This window comes from Mus caroli, unplaced genomic scaffold (genome assembly GCF_978045245.1).
Source record: "Mus caroli unplaced genomic scaffold, Mus_caroli_1 scaffold_18, whole genome shotgun sequence".
Classification (NCBI taxonomy): domain Eukaryota; kingdom Metazoa; phylum Chordata; class Mammalia; order Rodentia; family Muridae; genus Mus; species Mus caroli.
The window spans coordinates 25436389-25458080 of record NW_028227273.1 but is presented as its reverse complement, the minus strand read 5'-3'; the positions used below and the strand labels follow the sequence as shown (position 1 = coordinate 25458080).

At 42.3% G+C, this 21692-nt stretch overlaps 1 pseudogene; it reads left to right on the top strand.

Annotated features, from left to right (window-relative positions):
- Positions 1–20950: 20950 nt before the first annotated feature.
- On the top strand, positions 20951–21453 carry LOC110312216 (heat shock protein HSP 90-alpha pseudogene; annotated as a pseudogene).
- The last annotated feature ends 239 nt before the right edge of the window (positions 21454–21692 follow it).

Sequence of the window (21692 nt, the reverse complement as noted above, 5' to 3'; positions counted from 1 at the left end):
CCTGTGTCTTGCACCTCGTTGCGCTTTACCCTGCGTTCACCACGCTGGCCTGCCAGAGGAGAGGTGAGCAAATCTGAAGACTAGTCATAATTCTTGCTGGAGGGTCCAGCACATCACTGTCCTTCAAGATGAATAACTCTTAGATGTTCATGCCGTTTAAGAAAAGACAAAACAAAATAAAAACTAAAACATAACAAAACAATTCCCTGCTATGTGATTTCTTGGACAGTCCTCCTCAGAGACAACCAGAAACGTTACAGAAATGGCGGGGAAAGTGTCTTCTGTTTCCCAATCTCAGCCACTGGACTTTAAATAGTAAACAATTGAACACCGTCCTCCCGACTGAGTGACGGGTCACCCACAGATGCCATTTTCTGCTTCGGTGATTCTTTACGGGCAGGAGAGGACTTAGGAACAGAGGTGAGGAGGGGTATGCTTGGGGAGATGAGAGGAGGTTAGTGTGAATGAAGAAAGGAAGAAGAGATCTTGTAACCACAGATGTGGACCATAGCTTATGTTCTGTGCCCCACAGCAGTGGGGTGAAGAGGACACTCCATGACTTTCATCTGGACTTTTCTGGGGATGAAGAGGACTTGGGGTGTGGAGTTCTTAGTGCTTTGATGGACAGGTCAGTGGTTCGCCAAATCTGCACCTTCTCTCTGCTTTGTGAACTTTGATCTGGGTTAGTCCCCAAAATGGAAGAGTCACCACTTAGTCGAAAGACCCTGCTGTGCTCCATGTGGTATGGTTGTTTGTGTTGAAGACAGCAAATGTTTGTTAAGCTGCTTAAACCGGAGGCAAGGAACAGGTTTTTCCAGAGATATTTATAGCTGGGTACTTCTGTATCAATACCAGGCAACACAGAAAGCCTCATGATAGGTAATCTTTACTATGCCTAGGGTAGTGGCCGTTGGGTATGGGTATTTTTGAATAGTGACTAAGCACATGGGAACAATGACCCATGCACAGAATTATGTAAGTCCATAGTCCCCCCTCCCTCCTCCAACCCCATGCTTCCCCTGTAGGCTCTCCTTTCCACATGTTTCCATTGATTCTGATTCTGTCAACAATAATTTTATTGATCTGCAGTGCACGCCATCACAGGCAAGTACACAAGGGAATCTGGGGGATTCTGAAAGTTCATGCATGATGTCCAGGTTCTTACAACAGCATAATGTGACAGGCATGAGTCTGGACCATCCGCACTGCCTCTGCCAATCACGGAAGCTGCTTCGCTGGGTTTCATGGCTGGTGTTTTGTTTTCAGCTTGGAGCTTAAACTTGATCTATCTGGGTATCAGTATAGCATCTGCTTTGTGGACCCTAGACCTTGTCATTTTGGGCCACTGATGAATGTCACTGTGGTGCTGTGGGGACTCATTTAAATGGCAGAGGAACAGCTAGCTCTTCTCTAATAAAAGCCACTCAGTGGGATTGTCAAGATGCCCCCGAGTGTAAGAATGTCTGCTAAGCCTCGTGGCTCAGCCTACAGGACCCACATGGTGGGATGAGAGAGTTAATACCCACATTTTGTCCTGTGACCTCTATGGCCATACTGTGACAAACAAAATGTAATTTCAAAAAAGAAAAGGAAAACACAAAGTGTTGTGTCTTTTCTTGTCCTGCTTCAAATGATCCCAAGAGGACATCTTAACGTCTTAGTTGTGCCAAATTGTACCATTCCAACTGTAGAAGTGATTCCTACATTAGAGTTATGTAGCTCTCTCTCTCTCTCTCTCTCTCTCTCTCTCTCTGACACAGAGAGGGAGGAGAGAGAAAAGACAGAGAGGCAGGTTATTTTCAGGAGCTGGCTAATGTAATGATGGAGGTATAAAACATCTAAAGTTTGCAAGGTGGGCTAGAAACTGAGGCAGGATGCCTGAGCTACAACCCAGAGATACAATTCTTCTCCAGGTAGCATCCATCTTTTCTCTGTGGCCTCTGTTTGCATAAGGCCCACCCACCCACATTCTCAAGCTGACCTCTCATATTTAAAGTGAGTAAGTTGCCCATATTATTTTATTTTCCCCTCAGTTTTCATTACCTTTTACAAAACTCTTTGAGACTTTCAAACATGTATACAACAAAATGTTACACATGCACATGACATCCCCCCCCAACAACTGACAACAGCTGTGTGTGTGGGGTGTTCTGTCAATCATAGCACACTCCACCATGGAATTCCTTGTCTCAAATACATGCTTCTGCCATTTCTTCCCAGATAAGCCAATCTTCCAGGGAAATAAAGAATGCTGGAACATATTAATGAGGAAGTAACTTTTCATAAGGGGTTTGCATAAGGAGGATAACCTTAAATCCAGAGATTAAGGTATTCATCCATGTACACATCCATGGACACACACACACACACACACACACACACACACACACACACTCTTACATATAACAGTGCTGGGGATTGGCCATTGAGAAAGGCTACACGTGAGACAAGTACTCGATCACAGAACTACAGTACCAGACATTCTTTTGTGAGACATTCTTGCTATGTAGCACAGGTTTGCTTGAAGTCACAATTCTCCTGCTTCAGTCTCCCCAGTGCTTGGTCTACAGGCATGAGTTACTATACCTGCTTGAAGTTATATCTATAAAATTTTAATTGCCAGTGAGTTGGACTTTAAAAACCAGGTGTGAATACTTTTGAAACTTGATTTTTAGCAAACACATGTTGTCTATTTATCCGGTAGGTAAGAGCACTGGTAATTCACAGCTAGTGTTAAATTTCATTCTTATAATTAGCTAGACTGTATTAAAGTGTATAATAATGTTTTCAGAAACAAATATAGGGGCTTGGAATATTGTTCAGTGGTTAAATGCACTTGCCACTCTTCTAGAGGACTAGAATTCAGTTCTGAGTGCCCATGTTGGATGGGTTACAACCACTTATAATTTCAACTACAGACAGACAGACAGACAGACAGACAGACACACACACACACACACACACACACATTTTTTTTGAAACGAAAAACAAATATTTCAGCTGGTGTTGGTCTTTGGGATTAGAGTCATGACTTCACACCTACCTTGTCTCTGCCCCACTTGCTCGTGTGAGCACTTGCACTATGTGAGCTGTGTGGTTGATCAAGAGTCCATTGCTCTCTTGCTGTCTGTCTGGCCTGCGGCCTGTTTTTCTTTGCTTCTGAGTACAATTCTTTGTTTCTGCTTTTCGGTGTGTTCTTTCTTAGTGTTTGAACAAGATGTAAGAACCTGCAATCTCTCATTCCAAACAGGGATTCCTACAGCCGCGATGATAAACGTAGGAAGTGTGTCAGAGCTTCCCAAGTCCTGGGGCCCTGAGCCCTCTGTACTCTTGAGGTGTGGAGGCTTCTGATTGGCCAGGTACTAAAGTTCTGCTGACTAGAAGCTGGAGTCTGAGAGCTACCAGTTCACCCACAGTACAGTCTTGTCTCCTGACTTCTTATTTCTTCTCTTGTCCTATGTTGAAGAACCGTTTCTCTCATTTAAATAGAAGCTTCCTGGAGACGGTGACTGGAATTATTGGCTTTGTTCACAGCGCTTCCCAGAACAGCTTTGCTGTTCCAGAAGCTTTTGGTCTTGGAGGCCATGAGACCATGACCTGAAAACCCCAGCCTGCATGGACCTTCTCCATTCTCCACTGTTTACTACAGGCTTTTTGTCACAGCCATGGGAAGGTAACACGGCTTGTCTGTTTGTATCACCTCAAGGATGCAAACCATTTTGGGCTCTGCACATTCCTTTCTCTGCAATGCCGTTATTCCATGATGAGGTCTTATGGACCTACATGGTTTTGAAATTAAATTTCACAACTTAATTCAGTACATTTCTAGTAGTTTGCTTTTTCCTGTTTCTAGTGAACTAAATATTTCTGAAAAAGTTACCCTTTTTCAGAAATAGACAAAACTATTTTCCTAAAAAATACTTTGCCTAAGGATAACAATGAAGATGAAAAGGGGCCAAACAGTATCACATGTGGTCAGTGGGTTTATGTTGTCATCGATAAAATGTTATAATGTACAACATTCATTGAAGCCCACAATTGTAGAGGCTTATTTTTACTTTTATAAACAACCAGGAGTTGGCTGTTGTAGCTTTTTCTAAATACTTGGACTTCAGTCTACATGTTTGGAATCAGAAGAGTCCTGGATTTTATTTCTTGCCCTGTCACTTATAAGCTGTGTGACCTTGGACAAGTGGCAAGTACTTAGAGGCTCTCTAAAAACAAGGGTTTTATTGCTTAAGCCAGAGTTAAGAATAATAAACAGTAAAATAGGATGCCCCGCATCTTAGTGGATTAAGCCTTTTACAAGTATCATATGAACTGTTTTTGCTTTCTTTTTTACGGGTCACTTGTGATGTTAATTGTTAACTGGAGGGCTTCTACATTTTTTGGATAGCCCAGGCAGCTATCCAAGAGAGTCAACATGGGAGGGCACACTTGTCACCTTAGCGGTTGGGCAATTCTGGCACAGGAGGTTGATATAAAATGGAGAGAAGGTTCTGAGGAGCACAGACAGCAAGTGCTTCCCCTCCAGGTCCAGTTGCCCACCTTTGACTTTGGAGTGTTCCTCTCCCATCCCTTTGCATAATATATATGGAAGTAAGGGTGTTCTCACCATAATAAGAGTATTTAATGTCACACTAGGGACCTCCTGCCAAAAATCATCAGACACCCACACACAGACATAATCACAGCAAACCATGAAGATCCTGGGGGTACCCAGGAGGCATCACCCCCAGAACCAGAACCACTGGGAGGAGGCAGCAAGAAACTTGAGTGGAGTTGGGACCTTTAAGAATCCATTTGCTAAAGGGGTATGTTAAGGAAGGAAGCCTTGTCTAACAGAACACATTTGAACTGAATTTATGTTCGGAGGTCATGCTCTCTTTATATATCACAGGCTTAAACATGGGAGACAAAATGGCTCTGAGGTGGAGAATTTAGCATTAGCACAAGATTAGTTTGAGCCATGTGTGTTCTAACGTCATTGTGAAGAGAGCCTGGTGGGTTTAAGCCAGTTTACTTGCAATAAGCAAAACTTGAAGAGAGGCAACAACTTTTTCTACAATCACATGTGCCTGGTGACTGACATTTCAATTGTGTGTGTATGGTATATGTATATGGTACATAATCAGGTGCGCATGGGTTCACATTCCTGTACTGTATACGGATGTATATATAGTATATATCTGTGTGTGCATGATTATACATTTCCGAGCTGTGTACTAGTGCATGGATGGTGTATATTCATGTGTACATGGGTATACGTTCCTGTGCTATGCATGAGTGCAGGTGACTGAGGAGGACATTAGATGTCTTGTTCTGTAAGTACCCGAATTGATGGGGCCAAGGTTCCCTGGTGTGGTTGCAAGGAATTAAATCAGGCTGGTTGGAGCACCACAGATAAGACTGGGGCGGGGACAGTTTTATTGAGAGTAATCAGACTTTCTACACCCTTCTCAGAAACATGTCCCTACACATGTCTATCCTTTTTCAAGATACTCCATCAGAATGCACATTTCTTAATTGAACCTACACTGGTGTTACCAACACCCACCTCCCCCTACCCCCACTTTGGACTTTTGAGATAGTATCTATGAAATCCAAGCTGGGCTGAGACTCTCTGCCCCTGCTTCCTGTGTGCTGGCATTACATGTATGTGACACTATTCCTGGCTTTTCACACCATTTCTTTTTAATGAACTCTTTTAAATGTTAGTTTTACAATGTGAATTCCTCTAGAACTGGGGAGAAAAACTTAGAAGAAGTCTTTAAAAAGTTATTTTAATGTTGATTAATTTTTAAAAATATTCTTTGTTTACAGCTTAATGAATCCAGTGCCTGTAGCAATTGACTGTTTCTCAGTCTGACTGTTGATCAGGAGAGCTGTACAAACTGTTTAACCTCCTGCTTTATCACATACATCCCAACCATTCAATGCTGTACACATTGGTCTTGGCTTTTCAAATAGACCCTACTCTGTATGGGATGGGAAGAACTCTGCAGGGCTGAGCTTCTAAACAGTCCCAAGAAAGTGCACGTGGCTACTGAGAGAGCTTCCTGGATTTGGTGGAAGACCAGAGGCATCTGAACGGTTTGTGAGCAGCCTTGTTCTCATCTCACCCCCCTCTGTAGTGACTGTCACCATTAGGAAGGACAGCTTCCTTCAAGGCATGGCTTAAATGTAAAGTGACAGTCTTCGGGAAGTTTCTCAGGGGTCTAGTCCTTACAACCAGACAGTGTGGGGGTGTGTGGCAGACCTGTGAAAAATGACTCTGTCAGTCAGAACTTGTTTCACTTTATGAATGTCTCCTAAATTATATAGAGCAAAGGTTGTTTACTGCAGAGAAGGAAATGTTTCAGTATAGGCAAGAATTTTCACAAAGAAACCTGTTTCTGGCTCTGGGAAAAAAATTATTTCTGAGGGTGACAGATTTTTGGCCGCATCCTTACTTATGGATCAATAAGTTTTTTTAAAGCCGCCCCAACCCAAATTTCAAAGATAAGCAAAATTTGTCTTTATCATTTTAAAATGAAGAGAATGTGCAATTTAAATTTTGATTTCATATAAAATTACATTAAATACATTTATTGAGTTTGTGGTCTTAAATATATAAAGTATCAGAATTTTTATTTGTAGATAATAAAGCAATTTTAATTGAGATGAATTGATTATAGATCTGCAATTATTTAACTCATTTTTTGAGTAAACAAAAAGGTGTGTGTGTATATACAGGATAAAGGTTTATTATTTTTATTTTATTATTTTTTTTTTTGCAAAACAATGTATTATTTTGAAGTTAATACTTCTAAATTTCAGAAAAATGAACATGGATATAATTTTCTCCTCTCTCTTTCTTTCTTTCTTTCTTTCTTTCTTTCTTTCTTTCTTTCTTTCTTTCTTTCTTTCTTTCTTTCTTTCTTTCTTTCTTTCTTTCTTCCTTCCTTCCTTTCTTTCTTTCTCTCTTTCTTCTTTCCTTCCTTTCTTCTTTTTTTCAAAGACAAAGTCTCACTATATAGCTCTGGCTTTCTGGAACTCACTATGTAGACCAGGGTGGCCTCAAACTCAGAGATCTGCCTGCTTCTGCCTCCCAAGTTCTGGGATTAAAGGTGTGATCACTAAGTACAGCTCGGTATAGTTTTGTAAAATTGCAGACAAACCATCCATTACCATTCTATTCATCAGTGGACTTTGATATCATATTGTTATCATCCCTGAGTAGTGTTTTAAATATCTATTTAGTTGGGAAAATATAAACCAGAAACTTGTTTGATATATTCTCCTTATTTAATCCCATGGTCCACTGCCAAGTCCTATTAGTTAGAATTTCTAAATATTCTCTTAATCTGTACTATTGTTGTTGTTGTTGTGATCAAAACAACTTGAGGGAGGGAAATCTTTCTAATTTAATCTCAAGTGTTCAATTAATATTCTACCTCAGGGCACCACAGGCTTGTGGTAGCCATGTAACACAAACCGCATTATATCAAATTTCAAGTTTTATTGCATAGTTTTACCAGTCTCAAAACTGTTCAAAGATCCTCAGTCTCCGCTGAGATGCAGGAAAGTCTAAACTGTGAGCACCTCTGAAATCAGAAAGTAACTTTCATATTTCAGATCCATACAGGGGGAAAGCATGCATTCCCCAAAGGAGAGCACGGAGGTATCACAAGGGAAAATCAGATCAAAGGAAGACCTAGCTGGGCTAGCACTGACCCTTTAGCTCCAGCTCCACATCTGGCCTCTGAGACACATGATGGCATCGCCTGTGCTCTGAGGTACACGGGAGTCACATGTGCTGTCATTCTCATGGGATGATACACTCAGTGCCCAAAGGGTCTCCTTGGCATGTACCTTCATGCCCTTGGTATCTCCAGCACCCTGAGCGGATGCTTATTCTTGCTTGTCAATTTGACTACACCTGCAATTAAAACTTAAGCTGCTGGGTACACTTGAAAGGAGTTTTCTTGGTTGAATCCTTTGAAGCAGGGAGATCCACTTTAAAGCAGGGCCACATGTTCTGGTGGCAGCCTATATAAAGGACATAGAAGAAAGATCCACCTTAAATCGGGGCCACACATCTGGTGGCAGCCTATATAAAGGGCATGGAAGAATAATGCTTGTTCCTTCCCTGCTTGCTCTTACCCTCCCTGGCATGTTCCTTCTTTCTTTTTATTTTTAAAAATTTTTTCTTTATTTACATTTCAAATGTTATCCCCTTACTTGGTTTTCCGTCTGAAAACTCCCTCGCCCGTCCTCTCTCCCTGCTTCTATGAGGGTGTTCCCTCACCCACCTACCCACTCCCACTTCCCTTTCCTGGCATTCCCCTACACTGTGGCATCAAGCCTTCACAGGAACAAGGGCCACTCCTTCCATTGATGTCCGACTAGGCCTTCCTCTGCTACATATGCAGCTGGAGCCATGAGTCCCACCATGTGTTTTCTTTGGTTAGTGGTTTAGTCCCTGGGAACTCTGGGGGTACTGGTTAGTTCATATTGTTGTTCCTCCTATGGGGCTGCAAACTGCTTCAGCTCCTTCAGTCCTTCCTATAGCTTCTTCATTGGGGACCTTGTGCTCAGTCCAATGGTTGGCTGAGAGCATCCACCTCTGTATTTGTCAGGCTCTGACAGAGCCTCTCAGGTGATAACTATATCAGGCTCCTGTCAGCAAGCACTTCTTGGCATCCACAATAGTGTCTGGGTTTGGTGTCTGTATATGGGATGGATCCCCAGCTGGGGCAGTCTCTGAATGGCCTTTCCTTCAGTCTCTGTTCCAAACTTTGTCTCTGTATTTCCTCCTGTGGGTATTTTGTTCCATTTTCTAAGAAGGACTGAAACATTCACACTTTGGTCTTCCTTCTTCTTGAACTTCATGTGGTTTGCGAATTGTACATTGGGTCTTCTGAGCTTTTGGGCTAATATCCAGTTATCAGTGAGTGCATACCATGTGTGTTCTTTTGTAACTGGGTTACCTCACTCAGGATGATATTTTCTAATTCTGTCTATTTGCCTAAGAATTTCATGAATTCATTTGTTTTAATAGCTGAGTAGTACTCCATTGTAATGTACTACATTTTCTGTATCCATTCCTCTGTTGAAGGGCATCTGGGTTCTTTCCAGCTTCTGGCTATTATAAATAAGTCTGCTATGAACTTAGAGGAGCATGTGTCCTTATTATATGTTGGAGCATCTTTTGGGTATTTGCCTAGGAGTGGTATAGCTGGGTCTTCAGGTAGTACTATGTCCAATTTTCTGAGGAACCACCAGACTGATTTCCAGAGTGGTTGTACTAGCTTGCAATTCTACGAGCATTGGAGGAGTGTTCCTCTTTCTCCACATCCTTGCCAGCATCTGCTGTCACCCGAGTTTTTGAACTTAGCCATTCTGACTGGTGTGAGGTGGAATCTCATGGTTTTGTTTTGATTTGCATTTCCCTGATGACTAAGGATGCTGAACATTTCTTTAGGTGCTTCTCAGCCATTAGGTATTCCTCAATTGAGAATTCTTTGTTTAGCTCCGTACCCCATTTTCAATAGGGTTGTTTCTCTGGAGTCCAACTTCTTGAGTTCTTTGTATATATCGGATATTAGCCCTGTATCAGATTTAGGATTGGTAAAGATCTTTTCCCAATCTGTTGGTTGCCATTTTGTCCTATCGACAGTGTCCTTTACCTTACAGAAGCTTTTCAATTTTATGGTGCTGTTTCAACTGGTGGTTATCATGAAGAAGAATGCAAATGGATACATCCTTATCTCCTTGTACAAAGCTCAAGTCCAAGTGGATCAAAGACCTCCCCATAATACAAGATACACTGAAACTAATAGAAAAGAAAGTGGGGAAGAGCCTTGAACACATGGGCACAGGGGAAATTTTTCTGAAGAGAACACCAATGGCTTATGCTCTAATAGCAATAATTGACAAATGTTCCTTCTTTCACTGGCATTAGAGTCTACTTCTTCAGGATTCTAGTGTATACTGCAGACCAGCTGAGACAACCAACCTTGAATCCTGGATTCTTGGACTTTTCACTGGGAGACAGACATGTTTTAATAGTTGCACCATGACTTATAAACCACTTACCAACCAACCAACCAACCAACCAACCAAGCAGTAAAGCAATCAAAGCAGTCACACAGACAATTTTTTTTAATCAGTTCTGTTTCTCGAGAACTGTAATAAAATATCTGTTTTAAAAGCCAAGGCAATGAGGTAATGACAGAAGAGCCATATTCTCTTTATTTTGATAAAGAAAGCCATAATTATTTATGCATGGATGAGCTGGTATCACAAGAATGCAGCCTGTGGGTCAAGTCAAGCAGAAGCTGGGACAGGAATAGTTGGGATGTCTTGATGATTTGAGATCTTGCTTGCTCTTTACCATCTAAATCCCACTCATCTTTTTCTCTTTGCTTTCTTACTATTGGTGACCATTATTTATGCAAAATAATGGGTTTCATCAGTGCCTAACAAATACAGAAGTGGATGCTCACAGCCATCCATTGGATTGAGCATAGTATCCCTAAGGAAGGAGGTAGAGAAAGGACCTAAGGAGCTAAAGAGGTTTGTAGCCCCATAGGAGGAACAACAATATGAACTAACCAGTACCCCCAGAGCTCCCAGGGACTAAACCACCAACCAAACAAAACACATGGTGGGACTCATGGCTCCAGCTGCATGTGCAGCAAGGATGGCCTAGTCAGACATCAATAGGGGGAGAGGTCCTTTGTCCTATGAAGGCTCTATGCACCAGTGTGGGGAAATGCCAGGGCCAGGAAGTGGGAGTGGGTGGGTCGGTGAGCAGGGGAGGGAGGAGGGGGAGGAGGAGAGGGTAGGGGAGAGTGTTTTTTGGAGGGGAAACCAGGAAAGGGGATAACATTTGAAATGTAAATAAAGAAAATATCCAATAAAAATAATAAAACAAAAAAGACATATTCATATACATACACACACACTACAACACCCTTCTTTCTACCTCTCCCCAAACCCGAACCTTCTACATTAATGACTTCAAGGAAAATCTATACCCCTGCACACCTGAGAAAGCAAGAGGTTTAGAGAGGTGGCTCAGCTGCCAACAGTGAGGCTCACACCCAAAAATATAAAGGAGAAATCAAGAACCATTTCTTTTGAGAAATGTTCATGGTTGGGACTCAAAAAGGAGTCACGGGGTATTAGAAATAACATTTTAACCACCCTTTGTATTTCTAAGTGACTGTTCCTTCTTTAAATAGCTTCCCTATAAACTTTATTCTTTCTTTTCATAAGCGACAGACATATTCCTCCCAAGGCCTGTGTAACTCTTATGGCTCTTTATGGATTGAGTGGAACTTTCTCTCCCATTTAATAGTACTCTTTGCACCATTATAGGGAAGTCCTTTATTTTGGCTGCTTTGTCGATTAACATTTTACAGTTAGAGAAAAGATCTGTAAGGTTTTATTTCCCCTCTAATTACTGAAATCCTGCAGCTCAGAGCTGACATTCACAGTGTGAAATTTTATGCAGCATTAATCTTGTGTCCAATTTCTCCTGGGTCACTGTGTGTTGATGGCTCCCGTTGGCCTTAATAAGAAGCAGGTGGGCACAGCATGTCTGGAGGCCATGTGTTACCAGCTTCAGATTAAAGAGAAGATCCCCAAACTTCATTTCTAACTGCCTATGATTGAAGGATCAGGATTAACTGGAAACAGAAGAATAAATCTGGTGTTTGAATAAATGAAATGATCATGTCTCTGTTTAGAAAAGACATTTTTGCCGGGAGACTATATTGACTTTCTAAACAGATCCTAGCCTAAGCAAAAGCTCTTTTATGATTTTGCCTTTAGAAAGGAAAGGGAAAAAAAGATGCAAATACATTGTGTTTGTTCAACAGCAAAGGCAAACTTAGGCCCCCAAGGCACTGATGCCCGGCATTTCTATGTCTGACATGAACACAAGCTTATGATGTAAGATGAGATGGATGTTCAGTGATGGATACAGAAAGTTATGGACCCTCCTACCATGATTTTGTTCAAGGATTTTCTTAAATGGTAATCACAAAGATTAAATTATTTGCAACATCAAAACATCATCAGGGCAAGGGCTGTTATGCCCTAAGGCACATCTTTTTTGCTTTAGGGGCAATTCCTTGCTTGGAGGAAAGATTCTAAGAGACAGATTTTTTTTCAATTTTTTATTAGATATTTTCTTAATTACATTTAAATGCTATCCCAAAAGTCCCCTATACCCTCCCCCCCCCCCACCCTGCTCTCCTACCCACCCACTCCCACTTCTTGGCCCTTGCATTCCCCTGTACTGGGGCATATAAAGTTTGCAATACCAAGGGGCCTCTCTTCCCAGTGATGGCCGACTAGGCCATCTTCTGCTACATATGCAGCTAGAGACACGAGCTCTGGGGGGTACTGGTTAGTTCATAATGTTGTTCCACCTAAAGGGTTGCAGACCCCTTCAGCTCCTTGGGTACTTTCTCTAGCTCCTCCATTGGGGGCCCTGTGTTCCATCCAATAGATGACTGTGAGCATCCACTTCTGTATTTGCCAGGCCCTGGCATAGCCTCACACGAGACAGGAGACAGATATTTTTACAATAGGCTCATAGGTGGAGTTACTTGAGGGAAAATGTCCTCGGGGAATATAGAAAAATGAAGGACAACAATGTCACCTGATGACCATGTCCAAGAATTACAGTAAAGTCCTCTGTAGCTGTCCCCGCCACCCCCACCACCTTTCCTTAGGTCTTTCTTATCCCCAGAGTCTTCAAGCTGGAGCATCAGGAAACAAAAACACATCAGTATCCCCCACTTTACTCATGGGAAATGAATATGTTAAGGAGTGTCAGATTACTTTGGTAGAAGAAGTGACAGCTTTGAGATTTGCTGCCTATGAATTCACAGACAGATTAATGAGCCCTGATAAACTTTAATTCCTCTATAAGTTACATGAGAATTTGATTAGACCACACCTATTGAGCTTGGGGTGTTGGGGGGAAGTACAGCGTAGTGTAGCTAATTGTTAGCCAATAGCTAGTTATCATTATTGTCCTCATGGTTACCATTACTTGTGGATACTATGGACCCTGGGTGGGGCCTGATGGACAGTGAGGAAATGCTTCACCGCTCTAATAGTGTGAGTGCTCATGGGTGACACAAAATGGAACATTCTGGAGTACTGGTGGTTCCTCAGAGTGGGCCCGGAACCCAGTGGTGGCTGCTTTCCCCCATCTTTATGGAAGCCCTCTCTGGTGTTGGCAGCCTGGAACCTTCCCATAGTGCCAGCGGGATGGTTGAGTACTCTAGAGCTCATGTTGATTCCCCATTGGCCCAAAGGCTGTATAAACAAACTTGCTGTTATGCAGTACAGTAAATCTGCACCCTCATGTTGATTTCCAGAGTCTGTTTCTTGGGTTTGTGACTCTGCCTCAATCACCCACTCCTGGATCCCAGTTCTCAGAACTACTGTCGTCATTTCTTTTATAATATCTTAGCTTCTGATGGACCTTTGCTATATATTACATTGTCTTTCAGGGACGAGTGTTAGTTGTCATTACAGAGCCAGAACTCGTAGGTAGAGCTGCACAGGATTCAGCTAAACCTGAAAGCAGCAGAAGTGACTCACTGAGCTCAAGTTTAGGTTGTGTTTCTCTACAGGCTTCTGTATTATATTATATACACATTGATATAAGGAAGTACCTGAGGCTATAGACATTATAAAACAAAGAGGTCATTTATCTCACAGGTTGGTAAGTTGAAGCTCTAAGATTGGGTGATCTTAAAGATTTGGCCTCTGTGATAGCTCCCTTGACTGGTTGTAACAGAAAATTACATTATAGTAGGAGGATGAGCTAGAAGGAAGAATGGAGAGAGAGTTCTACCTCTTACAAGTTCCACCATCTCCTTTTTACTAACGTTTTCAAATATATCTTTTTTATTACATATGTAGGAAGTTTTGCTTGAATATGTCTGTGAACCACATACATGCATGGTGCCGACAGAGGCCAGAAACATTGTCAGGACACCTGAACTGGAATTATGTACAGTTTTAGGCTTCCATGTGGGTTCTGGGTATTGAACCTGGGTGCTCTTGAAGAATGCCCATGTGCTCTTGTTTCTAGGCTACCTCTCCAGTCCTTTTTCCACTCTTAATATCACTATATATACTAGAGACCAAGTTCCCAACCCATGAGTCTTTAGGACACACACTCAAACCTTGTTTATTCATAGCAGACCCCAATAAGGTCATATGGTAAGTTTCATAAAAAGATGTTGGGCATTCCCCACTTTCATGCTTTACTGCTGACTGCGTGGAGCGAGGAGTCCTGGAGGCTACAGAATCCCAGAAGACACAGTTTCTTCATCTTCATTCCACCTGGAGGGATAGAAGCATCATTGGTTCTCAGGCCTCACGTTATATCCCCTTCAGAGTCACAGTTCTACCTCATGGCCAGCTGTAATTATCACAGAGAAGGGGATAGAGAGATCAAGACAGATAGACAGACAGACAAACACACTGGCATTGGGCAAATTTTGGACTCTGAAGTCATTGTCTAACCTGTATTACTCTTGTTGTCTGGACAAGTACTAAACTTCCTTAAGACTTGATTTCCTCATGTATATAGTGAAAGTGATATTACTAGGTACATCAGGGGAAGTAAATGAGATAATTTGTGGAAAAGATAGCAAGCAGGGCCTTACGCATTGCTCCTACAGACTCTTATGGCTCCCAGTATGTGCAGTAGAGTGCTCTGTCTAGCTTTCTTGACAATAGAGTGCTCTGTCCAGACTTCTTGACAGTAGAGTACTCTGTCTAGACTTCTTAACAATAGAGTGCTCTGTCTAGACTTGAGAGTAGAGTGCTCTGTCTAGCCTTGAGAGTAGAGTGCTCTGTCTAGCCTTGAGAGGAGAGTGCTCTGTCTAGCCTTGAGAGGAGAGTGCTCTGTCTAGCCTTGAGAGTAGAGTGCTCTGTCTAGCCTTGAGAGTGGAGTGCTCTGTCTAGCCTTGAGAGTGGAGTACTCTGTCTAGCCTTGAGAGTGGAGTGCTCTGTCTAGCCTTCCTGACAGCCCCCAGGTATTGCTTACTACGGTTATCATCAGTAATTGTTCCTCACACCCATGAAGCTTGTTTATTCATGACATATTCTTGTTTCTGAGTGTTCTTAGGGGCTTTGTACACAATATTTTCTATAACACAATGTCACAATGTGACCTTTTTGGGTAGGGATTTAGAAAACAAAGCTGTGCCTTAAAACTTGGATGTACATTTTCATGCATTCTATATGCTTGGTTGATTATTCCATCTATAAATTAGTGAAGACTAAATCATATTTATTCATAATCTTGCAAACACAGGATCTTTGAAGTCAAAGTGTCAGACTCCTGTTTGCAGAGTGACTGTTCTTTGTAAAATTTTACTATAAGGCTAATGTGAGCTTTATTTCCTCAACCAGGTTCTCATTGAAAAGAAATCCCAAGTTCTGGGAATTTCTGAGACTATCAGAGAATGGTATTTAAGTATGAGTAAGAGATCAAACTGCAATGAAACTTGGGGCAGCCTTGGGTCCCCAGTTATAGAAAAAGGAAGTCAGTTGTGATTAATTCTTGCATAATTCTGTCATGTCATCCATTCCATAGGAGGGGCTGGAAAGCCTTCCCCAGAAATCTGATGGAGTCTGGACAAAGGTGGGTATGGAGTAGCCAACAGAAATGGTCTCCTGTTGTCTCACACAATTTTGTCTGCGCATTGGCCCCCAAAATCTCAGACACCAGGAGTTCAAGCTCTGATGCCACCATTTCTAGAACCTAAGCCATCAGTGGGCATGGGTAAGAGCTGCTCACTTGTACACAGAAGGAAAATACCTTGCATGTCTTTGGAAGAGGAAGCTCCTTACCCACTCTTTAAAGGGAGGCAAATGATGGCTCTCACCAGAAGGGTTAGCACTGGTTTGTGTACAATCATTGGTACCATTTCACACAGCTGATGATGCTGACTGACAATTGGTACTTTGGAAAACTGGAAACCCTGGCTAAAGTTATCTGTGAATAAGAGATGACTCAGCAATCCTGCTTTCACTATGAGCCATGCTCTGAAATATCTACCCAGCCCTATCCATAATAGCTCCAAACTGGATACCATTCAACTACGCACCAATTGAAATGAATGAATGAATTGTGGGATAGTCACAGAATGAAATACATATTGCATATAGCAATTATGTAAGAACTATACAGCAGAATATGTAAACCTTAAAAGGGTGGCCTTGAATAAAATAGTTCAGTCCCAGTAAAGAACATAATAGATGTTTCTGCTTGTGTAAAGTTTGAAAACAGAGAAAATGAATCAATCTGCTAAAATCCAGCACAGGATGAAGCTGGCATGAGGCAGAGAATAAACAGGGAACCCAACTGAGGCTTCTGGATTCATGCAATATTTGAGGTCTTCAAGCTTCACAATGGACACTGCCTTTTTCTGTAAGGATATTATACCTTGACAAAAACCAATCTTTTTTGTTTGTTTGTTTGTTTTCTAAGACAGGATATCTTTTCGTAGTTCTGGTTATCCTGGAGCTCACTATGTCGATCAGGCTGGACTCAAACTTATGGAGATCCTCCTGCCTGTGCCTGTGCCTGTGCCTGTGCCTGTGCCTGTGCCTGTGCCTGTGCCTGTGCCTGTGCCTGTGCCTGTGCCTGTGCCTGTGCCTGTGCCTGTGCCTGTGCCTGTGCCTGTGCCTGTGCCTGTGCCTGTGCCTGTGCCTGTGCCTCTGCCTCTGCCTCTGCCTCTGCCTCTGCCTCTGCCTCTGCCTCTGCCTCTGCCTCCTAAGTGTTGGGATTACAGGTGTGTGCTACCACACTTGGCCAGAAAGGCTTTTAAAACTAGCGTTCCATTCATGTGTTCATTCTTATGAAGATCCTAGAGCTGAATCTTTTGATTTGAATGTTTAATTTGGAGTCTGGAGAAGTCAGAAAACTAGAAAGAGGCATGGGTGGGAGGAGGAAGAAAGATCTTAGAGGAGAGGGAGGAATAGATTACAGGAGATATGAAGGGGACAGGGGGAATAATGGGGAGGGAGATTTTAAGTGGGGCCAGGGATGGGAGAGAAGGGTAGAGGAGGGGTCAGGAGAAGGATAAGTTAACTCTACAGATGTTTGAAAGGGCCAAAAAGAAACATAGTTTATAAACTTCTTACACACACACACACACACACACACACACACACACACACACACACGCGCGCGCGCGCGTATATAAAATATTACATATGATTGGAGTTATCCTAATCAGAGGGTAATGCTCTTTCCATAAGCTATAAGTTGCCAAGCAAAAAGCACACTGGCAGTCAGGCAGTGGTGTTGAGTGTAATTAATCCCAGCACTCTGGAACCAGAGGCAGGTGGATCTCTGTTTGAGGCCAGTCTGGTCTACAGAATGAGTTCCAGGACAGCCAGAGCTATACAGAGAACCCTCAAAAATTAAATTCAGTTAAATCAAAACAAAACAAAACAAAACAAAACAAAACAAAACAAAACAAAATAAGAACAAATCAACCAACCAAAAAAAAAGGCATACTGCCAGACCAGGAGTTAGCTCTTTTTCTGTTGTTGGTTGAGGCTGTCCTGACGTCCTGAGGAGGCCCCAGACAATATAGTCAATTGCCACTGCCCTCGGCTGTCCACCAGAACTTGAGGTTAAGACCCTATTGCTGTTCATCTTCTGGAAGTTCCAGTCCTTATTTGGTAATGGACACCAATGTCTTGCTCTCAGATTTCTTCAGCTGTTGCACACAATACTCATCAATGGGCCCAATCATACAATCATACAGATTACTTTTTTTAAAAATTAATTTATTTTTTATACTCCATATTTTATTCCCCCTGTATTAGTTAGGGTTTTACTGCTGTGAATAGACACCATGACCAAGGCAAATCTTATAAAAAAAAAAACAACATTTAATTGGGGCTGGCTTACAGATTCAGATGTTCAGTTCATTACCATCAAGGTGGGAGCATGGCAGCATCCAGGCAGGCATGGCGCAGGCAGAGCTGAGAGTTCTACATCTTCATCCAAAGGATGATAGTAGAAGACTGACTTCTAAGCAACTTGGGTGAGGATCTTATGCCCACACCCACAGTGACACTCCAACCAGGCCACACGTCCAAATGGTGTCACTTCCTGGCCAAGAATATACAAACCATCACACACCTCCCATCCACCCACTGACTGTTCCACATCACATACTCCTCCTTACCCCCTGTCTCCATGTGGACATCCCCATCCACCCACTCCACCTGACCTCTAAACACCCTGGAGCCTCCAGTCTCTTGAGAATTAGATGCATCATCTCTGAATGAACACAGACCCAGAAGTCTTCTACTGTATGTGTGTTGGAGGCTTCATATCAGCTGGTGTATGCTGTCTGTTTGGTGGTTCAGTATTTGAGAGATCTTGGAGGTCCAGATTAATTGAGACTGCTGGTCCTCCTACAGGATCACCCTTCTCCTCAGCTTCTTTCAGCCTTCCCTAATTCAAAAATAGGGGTCAGCTGCTTCTGTACATTGGTTGGGTTCAAACATCTGCATCTTACACCTTAGCTGCTTGTTGGGTCTTCAGGAGGGCAGTTATGTCAGGTCCTGTTTTGTGAACACTCCATGGCCTCAGTAATAGTGTCAGGCCTTGGGACTTGAGCTGGACCCCACTTTAGACCTGCTACTGGAACTTCTTTTCCTCAGGCCCTTCTTCATTTCCATCCCTGTAATTCTTTCAGACAGGAACAATTATGGGTCAGAGATGTGACTGTGAGATGGCAACCCTATCCCTCACTTGATACCCTGTCTTCCTGCTGGAGGTGGGCTCTATAAGTTCCCTCTTCCTACTGTCAGACATTTCATCTAAGGTCCCCACTTGAGTCCTGAGAGTCTTTCACCTCCCAGGTCTCTGGTGCATTCTGGAGGATCCCCCCAACCTCATATTTCCTGAGGTTGCCTGTTTACATTCTTTCTGCTGGCCCTCATGGCTTCAGTCCTTTTCCCTCACCTATGCCAGATTAGGTTTCCCCTCTTCCCCCCCTACTCCTCCCCCATCTACTTTCCTTCCCAGGTCCCTCTCTTCCTCCCTCCCTCCCCACTTGTGATTGCTTTCTTCTCTCTCCTGAGGTGTCCTCACTTGGGTACTACAGCTTGTTGACCTTTTTGAGCTCTGTGGACTGTACCTTGGGTATTCTGAACTTTTTGTGTGTGACTAATATCAACTTATTAGTGAGTACATACCATGCATGTCCTTTTGTGTCTGAGTTACGTCACTCAGGATGATATTTTCTGGTTCCATCTATTTGCCTGCAAAGCTCAGTATTCCATTGTGTAAATGAACCACATTTTCTGTATCCATTCTTCTGTTGTGGGACATCTAGGTTGTTTCCAGCTTCTGGTTATCATAAATAAGGTCGCTATGAACATAGTGGAACATGTGACCCTGCGGCATGGGGGGGCATCTTTTGGGTATATTTCCAAGAGTGGTATGGCTGGGTCTTCAGGTAGATCTATTTCCAATTTTCTGAGGAGCCTCCAGGTTGATTTCCAGAGTGGTTGTACTAGTTTGCAATCCTACCAGCAATGGAGGAGTGTTCCTCTTTCTCCACATCCCTTCAGCAAAGTGACCAGATATAAAATTAACTCAAATAATTCAATAGCCTTCCTTTATACAAAGGATAAACAGGCAGAGAAGGAAATTAGGAAAACAACTCCCTTCACAATAGCCTCAAATAATATAAAATATCTTGGGATAACTCTACCAAACAAGTGAAAGACCTGTATGACCATAAGTTCAAGTCTCTCAAGAAAGAAATAGAAGATCATCTCAGAAAATGGAGAGATCTCCCATTCTCATGGATTGGCAGAATTAACATAGTAAAAAATGGCCATCCTACCAAAGGCAATCTATAGAGTCTATGCAATCCCCATCAAAATCCCAACACAATTCTTGAAAGACATGGAAAGAGCAATTCTCAAATTCATCTGGAAAGGCAAAAAATCCCAGAATAGTGAAAACAATTCTTAACAATAAAAGAACAGCTGGAGGAATCACTATCCCTGACCTCAAGCTTTACTACAGAACAATAGTGATAAAAGCTGCATGGTATTGGTACAGAGACAGACAGGTTGATCAATGGAATAGAATTGAAGACCCAAAAATACAACCACACACTTATGGTCACTTGATCTTTGACAAAGACACAAAAAATATACAATGGAAAAAAGAAAGCATCTTCAATATATGGTGATGGTCTAACTGGCTGTCTGTATGTAGAAGAATTAAAATAGACCCATATTTGTCACCTTGTACAAAGCTCAAGTCCAAATAGATCAAGGACCTCAACATAAAACCAGATACACTGAATCTAGTAGAAGAGAAAGTGGGAAAGAGCCTTGAACTCTTTGGCACAGGGGGAAGTTTCCTGAACAGAACTCCAGTGGTTCATGCTCTAAGATCAAGAATTGATAAATGGGACCTTATAAAACTGGAAAGCTTCTGTAAGGCAAAGGACATAGTCACTAAGACAAATCGGCAACCTACAGATTGGGAAAAAAAAAACCTTTACTAACCCCACATCCGATACAGGGCTAATATCTAAATATATAAAGAACTCAAGAAGTTAATCACCAAAAAACCCCAAACAACCCAATCAAAACATTGGGTATAGAAATTAACCAAGAATTCACAACTGAGGAATCTTGAATGACTGAGAAGCACCTAAAGAAATGTTCAAAGTCCTTAGTGATCATAGAAATGCAAATCAAAACGACCCTGAGATTCCACCTTACACCAATCAGAATGGCCAAGATGTAGATTACCTCTAAGCCATGCGTTAGGAGATGTTCCACAAAGGCTGAGTCACCAACTTGATCCTTGGTCTCACCTGTGATAAAATAGATGTGCTTCTGGTTTTCCTTCATTCTGGTGCAGTAGAAGATGAAGAGAAAAAAGACAAAATTTGAGAACCTCTGCGAAATTATGAAAGATATTTTGGAGAAAAAGATTGAAAAGGTGGTTGTGTCACACCGATTGGTGACATGCCCATGCTGTATTGCCACAAGCACATATGGGTGGATGGCAAACACAGAGAGAATCATGAAAGCTCAAGTCCTCAGAGACAACTCAACAATGGATTACAGGGCAGCAAAGAAACACCCGGAGATATACCCTGATCACTCTATTATCAAAACCTTCAGGCAAAAGGCAGAGGCTGGCAAGCATGACAAGTCTGTGAAGGCTCTGGTCACCTTGCTGTATGAAAATGCACTCCTGGGAAGATCCCCCCAGACCCATGATACAGGATCTACAGGATGATCGAGCTTGGTCTAGGTACTGATGAGCATGGCCCTACAGTGGATAATACCATTGCTACTGTAACTGAAGCAATGCCACCCCTGGAAGTAGATGGTGACACATCACACATGCAAGAAGTAGACTAGGCTTCACCAGAACTATGTGTTTGATGCTTACCTTCACTCCTTCTGATAACACATTTCCCATGATTTTTCGTTTATTTTTGTTATCTGTGATACTATAGGTTTGACTCAAGAGGTTGATAGAACGTTTGTTGTAAGACATAACGTAACCTAATGTTAACTTTGTGGTCTGAAGTGCTTAGCTGTCGAGCTGGATTCCTTAGGAGACCAAATTAAGATGGCTTAAGTTACATCTTAAAATT